Here is a 13078-nt window from a genome sequence, read left to right as displayed (position 1 = left end):
ATGTATTACTACATAAAGATATCCTAAAAACTAAACAAACAAACAAAAAGATACCAAACAGCTCATATAAAAGGATCTCCTTAGTTTAAATAAATATGTAAATACTTGCATATGCCTAGACAACTTCTGATCCAGGACTGGTTGGATGCAACTGGAATTGGAAATCTGGGGGGAAGGAACTTTTCACTTTATGTCCTTCTGTGCTGTTTGATTTTTTTTTTATCAAGAACATGTTATAATTTAAAGGAAAAGTGTTAAACAGATGGTTTGCTAAGAAGAAAGAAAATGAAGAAGAGGAGGAGGAGGGGAGGGGCAGAAGCTACAAAAGCTGATTTCTTTAAAACCTTCTTAAGCTATTTAGAGCTCAAACTGACCGCTGATCCCAGACCTGAGATCACCTCTTCTACCCTAATGATAAGTCTGTTACCCTAATGATAAGCCTGTCTTACCCCAGAGAGGGAGAACCCGGGTATCTCAGAGTCTGACTCCATATGGTTCTTCCACCCACTCTGGGTTGGTGTGTTTTATTTGTTTGCTTTGTTTTTGGCTGTGCCATTCAGCTTGCAGGATCTTAGTTCATCGACCATGAACCAGGGCCCTTAGCAGTAAGAGCACAGAGCCCTAACCACTGGGCCACCAAGGAATTCCCCATCCACTCTGCTTTTAAGCAGAGTTTGTGTCTCCATCTCAAGTAAGAAAACTCCAACAAGAGCAATATATCACTTTTCTGGAGGAAATTTGACAGCACACATCGGAGTCCTTACGTACATGCCCAGAAGCTTCCAGAGTACAGATCAGGGTCAGTTTGGGCATCTGCATACTTACATGTGCACTACTCTCTAAGTATATTATGCTTCAATAAGTAGCTTTAAAAAATTGCACACCTTTTGACCTAGAAATCCCAGAGGGGGGAACATCAGAGCTGTGTGCCAAGTTGTACTTTTGAGGGTCTCCAGCTAATTGTTACCATAACTATGAAACACTGGGGATGATCTAAATTTCCAACAGTAGGAACAGGTGAGAGAAAGACAACATCTCTCAACAATACAGCTCAACTCAGCCAATAAAAATCAGATGGTAAAAACGTGGATAAAAAAGTTTCCATAAAATCCCAAAAAGCAAAACTTGAATTTGCCATGTTGGCAACTATCTATGTAGCACTTACACTGTATCGTGTGTTTGTGCTTAGTCGCTCAGTCATGTCCAGCTCTTTGCGACCCTGTGGACTGTAGCCCGCCAGGCTTCCCTGTCCATGGGATCCTTCAGGCAAGAACACTGAAGCGGGTTGTCATGCTCTCCTCCATGGGATCGTCCCAATCCAGGGTTCGAACCCAGGGTTCCCACATCGCAGGCGGATTCTTTACTGTCTGAGCCACCAGGAAAGCCCCTACATTGTATTAGGTAGTGTAAGTAATCTAGAGATGATTTAAAGTATATGAGAGGCCTAAGTGACCATCAATAGAAAAATGGAGAAAGAAGAAGTGGTGTACTACTCAGACATAAAAAGCAATGAAATGTTACCATTTGCAACAACTTGAGTAGACCTGGAAGGTATTACACTTAGTGAAACAAGTCAGACAGAGAGAAACTGTTATCATTTACATTCCAAATCTAAAAACAAATCAAAGGAATGAATATAACAAAACAGAAACAGACTCACAGATGTACAGAACAAACCAGGAGATACTAGAGGGGAGAGAGAAGTTGCTAGGGGGCAAGATAGGAGTAGGGGGTTAAGAAGTACAACTATATTTTATAATAAATTTAAATGGAGTACAATCTTTAAGTTTTTACTTTAAAAAATAAACTATAAGGGAGAATGACAGAGGCTATATGCAAATACTACACCATTTTATATAAGGGACTTAAGCATTGCAGAGTTTTGGTACCCTGTGGGGGGGTGGAGGTGGGTGGGGAGAGTCCGAGAAGCAATCCCCCAAAGATACTGGGGACCACTGCGTATGTGATGCCAGGCAAGCAAGTCACAGCAAGTCTCTGAATAGGGTAAAGCAGGCTAACACTTTCAGAACCATGTTGTTCAGCTCACTGTTGTTGTTGTTTAGTTGATAAGATGTGTCTGACTCTTTGCAACTCCACAGACTGTAGCCCACCAGGCTCCTCTGTCCATGGGATTTTCCAGGCAAGAATACTGGAGTGGGTTGCCATTTCCTTCTCCAGGGGATGTTCCCCGCCCAGGGATCAAACCCGAGTCTCTAGCATTGGCAGGTGGACCCTTTACCGCTGAGCCACCAGGGAAGCTGTTGTTCAGGTCAAATTAAAAAATCATGGTTTTTTCCCCGCTTTGTGCTTTCCTAAACTTTCTAAATTTTCTTAAACAAGTGGGGTTTGCTTTATAGTCAGAAAAACCAACAAATGTTATTTAAAATAATGACATATGAAAGGCAGCAAAAGGAAACAAGAAAGCAGACGGGCCCTGTGTTATATTAATAAAATAGTGGTTCTCACATGCTACGGGTGTGAGAACCACCTGGGGCTTGAATAGCAAGGGGTCAAACCCCAGCCCTGCGGCTTGCAAGCAGTGTGAACTTGGGCAAGCTTCTCAACCTCTCTGTGCCTCAGAGCAGACCTAAAAAATGGGGATATTAATGGCTCATCAGGCTCTTGGGAGGGGTATATGAGTTAATGCGTGGTAAACCTTCAAATCGGTGCCTGGCACAGATCTGTAGACCTGTTAGCCAGTGCAGTGGCTAAAATTCGGATCCCATCCTTCTGGGGTAGGGCCATGGAATCTGCATCTTTAACAAACTCCCCAGATGATTCTAATTCAGTGAGAAACACTGGAATGAAACCCACTAAGCTACCCCCTTTATCTTTGGTGGCCCTTGGAGTTATCTACAGGAAAACCTGGGCACTAGGAGCTGTCTGAAGGGCATTCTCCCTAAAGGAGATGGCAAAGGCAGCTCTTCACTCTCCCCCATTCCGCTGGGTCACTTCCCACACTCCCCTACTACTGCAGAGCCTCACCTGGCCACTTCCCTTCCAAAATGGGTGAGAAGGTGGGTGTCAGCACCCTCTACAGGCAAGTCTGGGTAGTGCAAAGAGCAAATGTGGGCATCTTGCTTCTTGCTTCTAGGATGGCAGCCATATTGCCTCTGGCAAAAGGGATGGAGGGATGGAGGAATTCTCTGTATCACAGGAGACAAGCAACAACCACCTGGTGTCAGCACACATGGGTTCAAGCCCTGATTCTGACTGTAAATGTAGCTGTGGGGAAATCACGTAGACTCCTGTCGCCTCACTTTGTCCACCTATAAATAACTGCCAACATTTCTTGAGAATCTCCCATGAACTAGTTATGCCATACATTTTTATTTCATTTACTCCTTACACAACCATGTCGTCCATCCTGGAGCCTCAGAAAGATTAAGATTGGACTTCCCTAGTGGTCCAGTGGCTAAGACTCCATGCTCCCAATGCAGGGAGCCCTGGTTTGATCCCTGGTCAGGCAGTGAGATCCCATATGCTGCAACTAAGAGTTCGAATGCCACAACTAAAGATCCAGACTGCCGCAACTAAAACCTGGTGCAGTCAAATAAATGAAAATATTTTTTAAATAATAATAAAATATTGGTGGCTCAGTGGTCAAGAATCCACTCGCTGATGCAGGAGACACAGGTTCAGTCCCTGATCTGGGAAGATCCTATGTGCCACAGGGCAACTAAGCCTGTGTGCCAGAACTATTGAGCCTGTGCTCTAGAGCCCAGGAACCACAACTACTGAACCCCATGCGCCTACAGCCTTTGCTCCACAAGAGAAGCCACCGCAATGAGAAGCCTGCGCACCGCAAGTGGAGAGTAGCCTCAGCTCTCCGCAACTAGAGAAAAGCCCTTACAGCAACAAAGACCCAGAACAACTAATAAATAAATAAATTTCTATTAAATAATTTTTTTAAAAGGTTAAGGGATGTGCCTAAGGTCACAGGGCCCATAAGTGGCTGTAGCAGAATTCAAACCCAGAGCCCCTGCTTTTAACAATTCTGCCATTTCCACAGAAAATGAGGGCAGTGCTTGATGCGAGATACAGCCAGGCTGGGCACCAGCAAAGCCCAAGACTCTCCCTGGCCCCCTGCCAACGCCCAGCTGAGGAGCAGCCCCAGCCCGGGCCAGGATGAGCAAACCCTGAGATCCCCAGGTTTGGCAAGCTGGGTGGGAGTCATTCTGGCTGATGAACAGTGACTCAGGCGGAGGCAGCCAGGTGGGGGACCGGCAAGAGGAGGGAGCTCTCTCTGACACTTTTGAAAAAATGACCTGCAGCTCAAAGCCAGCATGTGCATTTATCCTGACTTCCCCAGATAAAGAAGGGGGTCCTTGTAGGATCTGTGCCTCCAAGTCCAGGGGAAATCCTGCTGGAGCCCTGACTTTGTGGCACCTCCACCAATCCTGTCCCTTGCCCCTTTGAAGGGAGCAGGGCTGTCTTAGAATCACAGAATAAAGAGAGACAGAAAAGGCTTACTACTCTCAGGGTCCCCTCTTCTTTTCCCATCACTGCCCTCAGAAGGATGCTGCACAGGTAGGTGCCTCCTGTATTACATGAGAGCTGGGGGTGGGATTGGGGCTGGATCATGCAACTCAGTGAAAACCTGGACCAATGTCTCATCTGAGGCCAAGGGGATCTGTGAGTGGAAGTGTGCATGCCTGCGTGCGCTATTGTGTCAACTCTATGTGACCCCATGGACTGTAGCCCGCCAGGCCCCTCTGTCCATGGAATCTTCCAGGCAAGAATACTGGAATGGGTTGCCATTTCTTCCTCCAGGGGATCTTCCCAAGTATAATCATGGCCAAAGAAATAACCCAGTGAGTATGAAATAACCCAGTACATACTGATGATGTCCCCATTTTAAAGACAGAGAAACTGGGGCACAGAGAGACTGAGTAATGTGCTCAAGATCACACTCCAAAGAAGTGACTGTGGCAGACTGTCCATCCCATAATAGATCCCCCATCCCACATGCTCTTCTTACCCTGTGACAGTAACTCCCCTCCAATAAGTGGCGGGGGGGTGTTCCCCCTCCTGTAGCATCCATGTGGATCTGCGACTCTGGCAGAAGTGAGGTTGCCTCATTTCCAAGGCCAGGTAACAAAAGGTGAAATAACTTCTGCCTGGCTCTTTCTTGGGCTTCCCTGGTGGCTCAGACCGTACAGAATCCACCTGCAACGTGGGAGACCCAGGTTCAATCCCTGGATTGGGAAGATCCCCTGGAGAAGGGCATGGCAATCCACTCCAGTATTCGCATCTGGAGAGTCCCCTTGGACAGAGGTGCCTGGCAGGCTACAGTCCATAGGGTTGCAAAGAGTCAGACATGAGTGAGCAACTGAGCAGAGGCTCTTTCTTGCCCTTTAATTCAGCCACCACACTGTGAGGAAGCTCAATCTAGCACAGAGAGAAACCTGTGTAGTGAGGAACCAAGACCTCAGGCCAATAGCCAGGATCAAAGGCCAGACATGTGAGCCACCGAGCCTTCAGACATTTCCAGTCCCAGAAGACGATGGCAGAGCAGATACAGGTCTCCCTTCAAGCCCTGCCCAAACCGTAGATTCCTGAGCACAATAAGCATCACTGTTGTTTCAGGTCCTAAGCTACTCATGGTTTATTATGCAGCACCAGATAACCAGAACAGAGAACCAAGCAAGCTGGTTCCAGAGCTATGCACCTGGCCACCCAGCAGTGGTACCTGTTGTGAGAGACAGCATAGAGGAGGGGTAAAGAGCTTAGGTCTGGAGTCAGATATACCTTCGTGTAGTCATCCATTCATCCATTCATCACATGTTTACCACATCCCGACCATGTTCCAGGCTCTCCACTAATGTGGAGGGTATTCCAGTGAACAAGTCAGACAAATCCCTGCCCTGGGAGGGCAGGGGAGTGGAGTACCAGAGAGGGATAACTTTACACAGGTATTTACATAGGATGATGTAATCCCAAAGGGGACTGGGTGGGTGGAGAGCCCTGTTTAGAGGGGATGATCTGAGCTGGCCTCTCTGAAGGGGAGACTATAAGGATGAGACGGACGTAGCTTTGTGAGCAGCGGAGGGGACAGCAACAAGTGTCAAGAACAGACCCAGGGCTTCCCCGGTGGCTCAGTGGTAAAGAACCCGCCTGCCAATGCAGGAGATACGGGTTTGATCCCTGGTCTGGGAGGATCCCATGTGCCTTGGAGCAACTAAGCCCGTGAGCCATGACTATTGAGCCTGTGCTCTAGACCCTGGGAGCCGCATCCACAGAAGCCCGCATGCTCAAGCCTGTGCACTCTGGAGCCTGTGCTCAACAAGAGAAGCCGCCTCAGTGAGAAGCCTGTGCATCGCAACTAGAGAGTAGCCCCTGCTGGCCTCAACTAGAGAAAAGCCCGCACAGCAGAGGAAGACCCAGTACAGCCAATAAATATAAGAACAATCCTGGCTACACTATTTCCTAGCTGTGTGACCTTATGGAAGTGACCCAGCCTCTCTGAGCCACCACTTCCTCGTAAGATGGGGATGCTTTCTGAACCCACCTCATAGGATGGTTCTGAGGAGCCAGTGAGCTAAAACATGGATCACGTGTGACCCGGGCCTGACACAGGAAGAGGAGCTCCATAAATTTCACTGATTACGCTGCCGGTGGGCTGCCTGGAGCCCCAGAGACCATTCTGCTCCCCATCAGACGCTGCCAGGCGTGGCTCCAAGGGAAGACAACATGGGCAGGGGAGGTGGAGGGACCCTCCCACTGCTGCACTGGTGCCCAACCCACTGAGGATGGGTCAAGTGGACGTGGGGTGCACACCCCTGCCTGAAGATGCTGACACCCAGCCTAGCTTCCGCCCACCCGCTGCAGCCATCCTGACTCATCTCCTCCACCCAGGGCTCACCCAGTCATCATCTTCAACTCAGAGCTTAAAGGATGGGGCTGGAGATTGGACCGGCTGTCTCACGGCAAGCCCCGCCTGAACAGCAATGGGCAGCCACATGGCCGGTGGAGGGAGAAGCAACCTCCTCAAGGCAGATGGAGGGAGATCAGGATAGGAATGCTGGAGAGCTGGGCAGGGCAGGAGACTCAGGGACCTCAGGGGACCAGGAAATCCTGCTGGGTAAAACACCACCTGCCATCAGACAGGCACACCCTCAAGGACCTGGGGAGCGCTGGGTTGGTGGCCAGCTCACATCCCCAGAGAGAGAACACGAATAAGTCAGAGCACACAGCAGTGCACACAGATGCAAGCTCAGAGGAGTACTGCTTAGTCACACAGAGATGTGCAGACACGGCGATCCAGCAACACGCCCTCCAGGGACCCACCTGCACAGACGGGCACGCACACATAGTGGACCTCACTGTGCCTGAATGCCTGTCACTCCCCTCCAGGTCTTGCTCACCACCAGTCAGCTAATTGGCAGGGTCCCCCAGGTGCCCAGACCCAATGCCATCTGCTGAGCCAGGCCTGGCAGGGCCCAGCTCACACGCCCAGCATGATCCGGGAAGAAGGTTGACAGCCCTGGATCCGAACAAGGGAAAGAGGTGGAACCCCAGCCGACCCGGAGAGCAAGCTGCAAATTCAGAACCCAGGCCTGGTCTCAGGTCAGGTTCCCCAGAGTTCAGTCCTTGCCTTGGGGTCCCACCTGCCTTGGAGCCCCAACAGCTGGTTTGCACTCTTGAGCAGGGAGAGTGGAATCTACTTAAGGATGGTGGCAAACAGAGTGAAAAACAAACAAAAAAGTGTAGCATGGCAGACCTGATGCAGAACTTCCCTCGAGAGAAGCACCAAAGCACTGAAAAAGGGGTGGGCAAGAAGAGAGTGTCTTCTGGCTCATTAAGAGGGGAGGACATGGGACCTCCCTGGTGGTCCAGTGGCTAGGACTCTGCACCCCCAGTGCAGGGGGCCCTGGTCCAGGAACTAGATCCGGCATGCTGCAAGGTACATCCCGCGTGCCGAACAGCCAAATAAATAAATGAACATATTTTAATGGGGGGGGAGAGGAGAAGAAATGGATAGGCTGGCATTACTGACTTCGTTTTTAAACTAAACTTGTGAAAAATAAGAGGAACCCCAAACTGTAGAGGAGTCTTTAAACGACTGTAAGTGAAGACAGTGGCTATTGCAACCACCCAGCCTAGGCTGGGTGTGACCTTGCCTGAAGGCAGAAGGATGGACACCGTGACCGTCGTGTGGCCAGCCTGAACGGCCCCTGCATAAGCCGGAGGCAGCCGGACACCTTCCCCACTGTACGACCTCCCCCTGGGGAGGGCCACGTTGCTCAGAGATGGGAGAGGACCGGGAGACAAGGGTCACCACGGTACCATGGCAACAGGCCTTGGCAGAGGCACATCCTCGCCTTCTCCAATCACGGCTCACAATGGGACCCAAGTGTTTGCAGACAGTGCCTCACCTGCCAACGTGGGTGGTGACCCAGGAAGCGGAGGCAGACGTGCTGTAGCAAGAAGGAGGGAGCTTATAGGTGTTGTTCCCCGAAATACGATACCTGCCCTGGCTTATGCCAGAGGGCCCCCAACTAATCCCCAACCAGTGCCATCCCTTCCCGCATAGCACCCCATTGCTCTCCCGCCGGCCCAGCCTGTCCCCACCACTCCAGACACTCCCAAGCCCTGGGCACCAAGGTTGCCCGACTGGCCCCACAGCCCTGGTGCCTCCATCACTCTGGGCCGCCCTCTGCCAATCCGTTCTCCCTGCCCTTCCCGTTTTCCAATTTCTCTCGCCCTCCCCCACCCTGTGCCCTCTCCTCCCCACTGACTGTAGTCCAGACCAGTGCCCACGACCATCTGCCAACTCCAAACGCCAGCATCCACCCTCCTGCCACTCCTCCTTCAACCACCTGCTTCTGCAATGCTTGTTCCCCTCGCCCCTTCTGCCCACCCTCCAGGCTCCCATGTCCTCCAGTGGACAGAGCCCAGGGAAAGGCATGTCTGAGCAACTGGCATATTGCCTTCAACTCACAGAATGCAGAGCAGAACCATGCAGGGGGTCTGGGAGACTGTGCCACATGCCAGGAGGACCTGACCAGGTCAGGGGCCAGACCCCTGAGTCCCAGATTCTCTGACCAGGATGGGGTCAGAGACCCCTTCAGACCTCTAAAGACTAGAGATCACCTAATCCAACTCCCTTCACCACTTTAAGTGATGAATATCTGAACCACCTAGAACATACTGTCTTCCCAAATACACAGAAATATTCCATCACGGAGCCCTCACTATGGACCCATTGCCATGTTCAAAAATTTAGTAAATACCTACAACCCCCAGAGAAGAAAACTGAGGCTCAGAGAAGATCGGAAATTTGCCCAGAGTCACGCAGTCTCTGACACCTCAAGGAGTACTTCAAACCGTCTCGGTCCCACATCTTACTCCAATCACTTCTGCAATGACTGGTTCCCTGCAGGTTTTGAGCAACAGCCTATAGCACCACGTGGCGAGGCTTCCTCGAGGACTCAGCGGGATCTTCTCTGAAGCCGCAGTGTGGGATGCCCACACGAACCTGCTGAGGCTTCACACGTGCAGCCTGGAAGCATGCGGGACTTAATGTCCATGAACGGGACAGAGTTGATGGGTGAACACTTTCCTGTTTCTCTCCCCGACAGGGCAGTTCTGAAATGCATGCTCCTGGGAAGGCCTCCCAGGAGAGAGTGGTGGGAAGATTAAAAGCATGCATCCTCCAGTTCTGCTTTGGGAAAACACAGGTGGAGACACAGAGAGAGTGTGAGAGGTGGAGCTGGGACTCAACCCAGGTCTGGGTCACAACACAGCCTTGTCTGCTGCTGCCACCACCATCCATGCCAACGCCCCCGTCCCTTAAGGTTCAAGTCATTCTGAACCACAGTGACTCAGCCACACTTGATCCAGACTGGGTCATGGGAAGGGGTAGGGGGTGGAAAGGGTGCCTGTGGCCAAGGGTCGTCTTCTCTGGAGCTGAGGCCGTGTGTGTGTGTACTAGGTCACTTCAGTCGTGTCTGACTCTTTGGGACCCCATGGACTGTAGCCCGCCAGGCTCCTCTGTCCATGGGATTCTCCAGGCAAGAATACTGGAGTGGGTTGCCATTTCCTACTCCAGGGGATCTTCCCGACCCAGGGATCGAACCCACATCTCTGACATCTGCATTGGCAGGTGGGTTCTTTACCACTAGTGCCACCTGGGAAGCCGGGAACTGAGGCCACCTCCCAACAAACCATCCAACACCCTAGGCTAAGCGGCCTGAGTGGGAATCCCAGTCAGATGTGCCCATGCCTACTCAACTTTAGCATCTGCCTCTGCCCAGAAATTCAGTGACTCCAAGCCCCCATCCCATCCAATCCCTCCACAATTCTCAACATCTCAGAAAGGAGGAGGAACCTGAGGTAGCTTCTGGAAGCCTGAGCAGCCGGATCTAGAAGACACCCACCCTGCCCCACTCCTAGACTCAGAATATCCAACACACTTGCTTGGAGATGAGGGCAGAACACCTCCCAACTGCTTCCCACCTCTCAAAGATGTGCGGGGACTTTCCTGGGGGAAATCACTGACGGAGACCTCACATGCCCTGAGTCACTCTCTGCCTCCCGGCTCCCCCGCAGCTGGGCTGGGCGAGCTCTGCTTACTCCTTACTCTGCAGCAGGAAGAATAAGGGAGGGGGGGAGGGATGCCTTCTCCCCTCTCCATGGGAAACTGAGGCCGATAGGGCTTAAGGGACAGCCCCAGGATCACCAAGCATGAAAAGAATCAGAGTCCTGGCGCCCAGCCCAGGACAGCCCTATTATTCCCTACGGAGGCTGCTCTGATGGGGGCCACTCAACAGAGGCAGATCCCAGCATTCAGACCCCAAACCCCACTTGCATATAAATGCCCTTTGGTCTGTTAAGTAGGGTGTAGAGGAGCCACACAGATGGAGAGAAAAAAGTCCTCCTCAACCAGCTCCCAGGTCAGGACTCACAGTGTGCCCCGGACCCCCACCCAGGTCAGGCACCCCCACACTCGTCACTCAGGGCCTCCAAAGGTGAGCACCAGGCTGGAGCCTAGCCCTGCCCCAAAGGTCCAGAGGCCTCCCAGACAGCGCCCCCACTGTCCTGGCTCCCCTCCCTGCAACAGGCACAGGTTGGAGTCAGGCCGGGGTGGGGTTTATGTCCTTTAGGAGGAAAAAAACCAACAAACCAACCCAGCCTAGCTCCAGGGTCCTCCCTGGGGGTCCTGGCTTTTTCCCTTCACCACCACCACCACCTGTAAACACCCCAGCTCTGACCTCCATCCACATGGGTCAGCTTCTCCAGCCAGAGACTTTTTGACAGAGGCTGGGCTGACGTCTCCCTCACCGCATAGACACCCCAGACGTGTGTGTGCGCCATGCCCCACCGGCAGGGTGTCTGAGGACAGTCATCCCACTTCCCAAACAACCCATTACGCTGAACTGCTCCGTGGAATCGCAGCACAGAGCTCACTCACGTCCACACGAGCTGATCTCTCTTTGCAGACACACGCATTTGCACTCACCGCAGACACCCCAATTCCACCCTGGGTCCAGTCCCACCCAAGCAAGACCCACGTTCTGATCCCCGCTGACTACGGGGTCGCCACCCAGCCCCAGCCCCTCTGACCTTCTGTGACGCCGGCGCCCGCGGGCTCACTGCTCGACGTGGACGGAACGGCAGCAGTCTGTCGCGGCGGCGTCCCCCGTCTCCATCCGGCCGCCAGCCCCCTCCTCCTCGGCGGCGGGCTCCCCTGGTCGCCCGCCCCGCCGCGCGCACCGTCACCGCGGCGCGCGCGCGCGCACCCCGGCCGCGGCACAAAGCGGCTCCCGCGACCCGCCGCCGCCGCCCGCACACCTGGCGGGCGCGCCCCACCGCCGGAGCCGCGCACTCGCCGCCCGCAAGCCCGCGCCTGGCCGAGGCGGGGCCCTCCTGCCGCCCCCCGCGACGCCGCCGCCTGGGTCCGCGCCCAGGTCCCGGCGATGCCCACTCGGCTCGCCTGGCGCCGCAGCCGCGTAGCTGCCGGAGAATGGGAGGGAGATGGAGGGGCGGGCACGCGGGGCCGGAGAGGGCACGGGGGCGGAGGAGGTGGGTACTGCGAGTCCCGGGTGCGGCGCCGGGGATGCTCGCGTCGCTGCCGCCAGGGGACTGCCCGAGGCGGCTCCTCGGAACAAAGGCGCCGGGCGGGGCAGGCGCGCCCAAGGGACCCAGGGGAGCGGAGGAGGGTACAGCCCACCTTCCCGCAGAAGTTCCTGGGGGATGGGGCCCCGGGCCGGTGGGGAATGGAAATAGGGAAAGATCGGCGGGAAGACACTGGGGTTCTCCCCAGCTCTGCGTGCGGCGGGACGGGGGAGGGGGTTCGATAGTACCGGGGGCGGGGCGGGGGTGGGGGGGGGCGGGGAGCGGGGCAGTGCTCTCTGGATTTGGAAGTAGGAGGTTTCAAGGACTGCCAGAGTCCTTAAAACTGCCTCTGCCTTGGACCTGGCAGCCTGGAGCTTTCATTCACTCGCTGCACAGACATCCTCCCAGCTTTGGCCAAACCGAGGATGCTCCTAAACTTGAAAGGGCTGAAGGCAGGAAGGGTGTCCTGTGGAGCCCCTGAGATGCTTGAGTCTTGCTCCCTAACGTCCACGAAGGGTGGCCTCTGAATATGGCTTGCACATCTCAGTGGTGGAAAGCTCACCCCCTCAGGACGCAGCTCACGCTGTACTCAGGCAGCTCTGAATGTTAGAAAGCCCTTTAATTGCATGGACATCTGCATCGCGTCCCTTTGTTGGCCAAGGCCTCACTCTGCTCTGGCCACAAAATCCAGAACGTAGTTAGGGCCTTGTAACTGAGATTCTCCTTCCCATCTTCCTTCCCCTCCCCAGCATTTATTCAGCACCCTTTGCTAGCAGCTTCTCCCTGTGGCTGCCCTCTTGTGTCCTTCAGGCAGGACTCTCCTCTCAAATGTTTCCTTCCCAGTGAGCCCTTCCCTCTCATCCAGAGTTCCCACCCACCCACTGGTCAATCTTTATCTGATGCCCTGTTTGAGTTTGTTCAGCACTCTGATCATCTCAGGAAATTCTCTTATCTATGTGTCTACAGACTGTCTCTGCCACTAGAATGTGTGTCCCTTAGAGGCAGGAACCTTGTGTTC

At 53.4% G+C, this 13078-nt stretch overlaps 1 protein-coding gene across 3 annotated transcripts in view; it reads right to left on the bottom strand.

Annotated features, from left to right (window-relative positions):
* The window catches only part of RAP1GAP2 (RAP1 GTPase activating protein 2), a 216333-nt gene that overhangs the window by 190074 nt on the left and 13181 nt on the right, over positions 1 to 13078 (bottom strand). The window contains exon 1 of one of the 3 annotated variants that reach the window (XM_043903406.1): positions 11569 to 11750. The exons of the other annotated variants lie outside the window; for them this stretch is intronic. The gene's annotated coding sequence lies outside the window, so the exon portion shown is untranslated. Of the gene's footprint in view, positions 1 to 11568; positions 11751 to 13078 lie in introns of those variants that run through there. 3 annotated transcript variants of the gene reach the window in all.

This window comes from Cervus elaphus, chromosome 5 (genome assembly GCF_910594005.1).
Source record: "Cervus elaphus chromosome 5, mCerEla1.1, whole genome shotgun sequence".
NCBI lineage: Eukaryota > Metazoa > Chordata > Mammalia > Artiodactyla > Cervidae > Cervus > Cervus elaphus.
The sequence above is the reverse complement of the archived record's forward strand: the minus strand, read 5'-3'. Positions and strand labels throughout refer to the sequence as shown.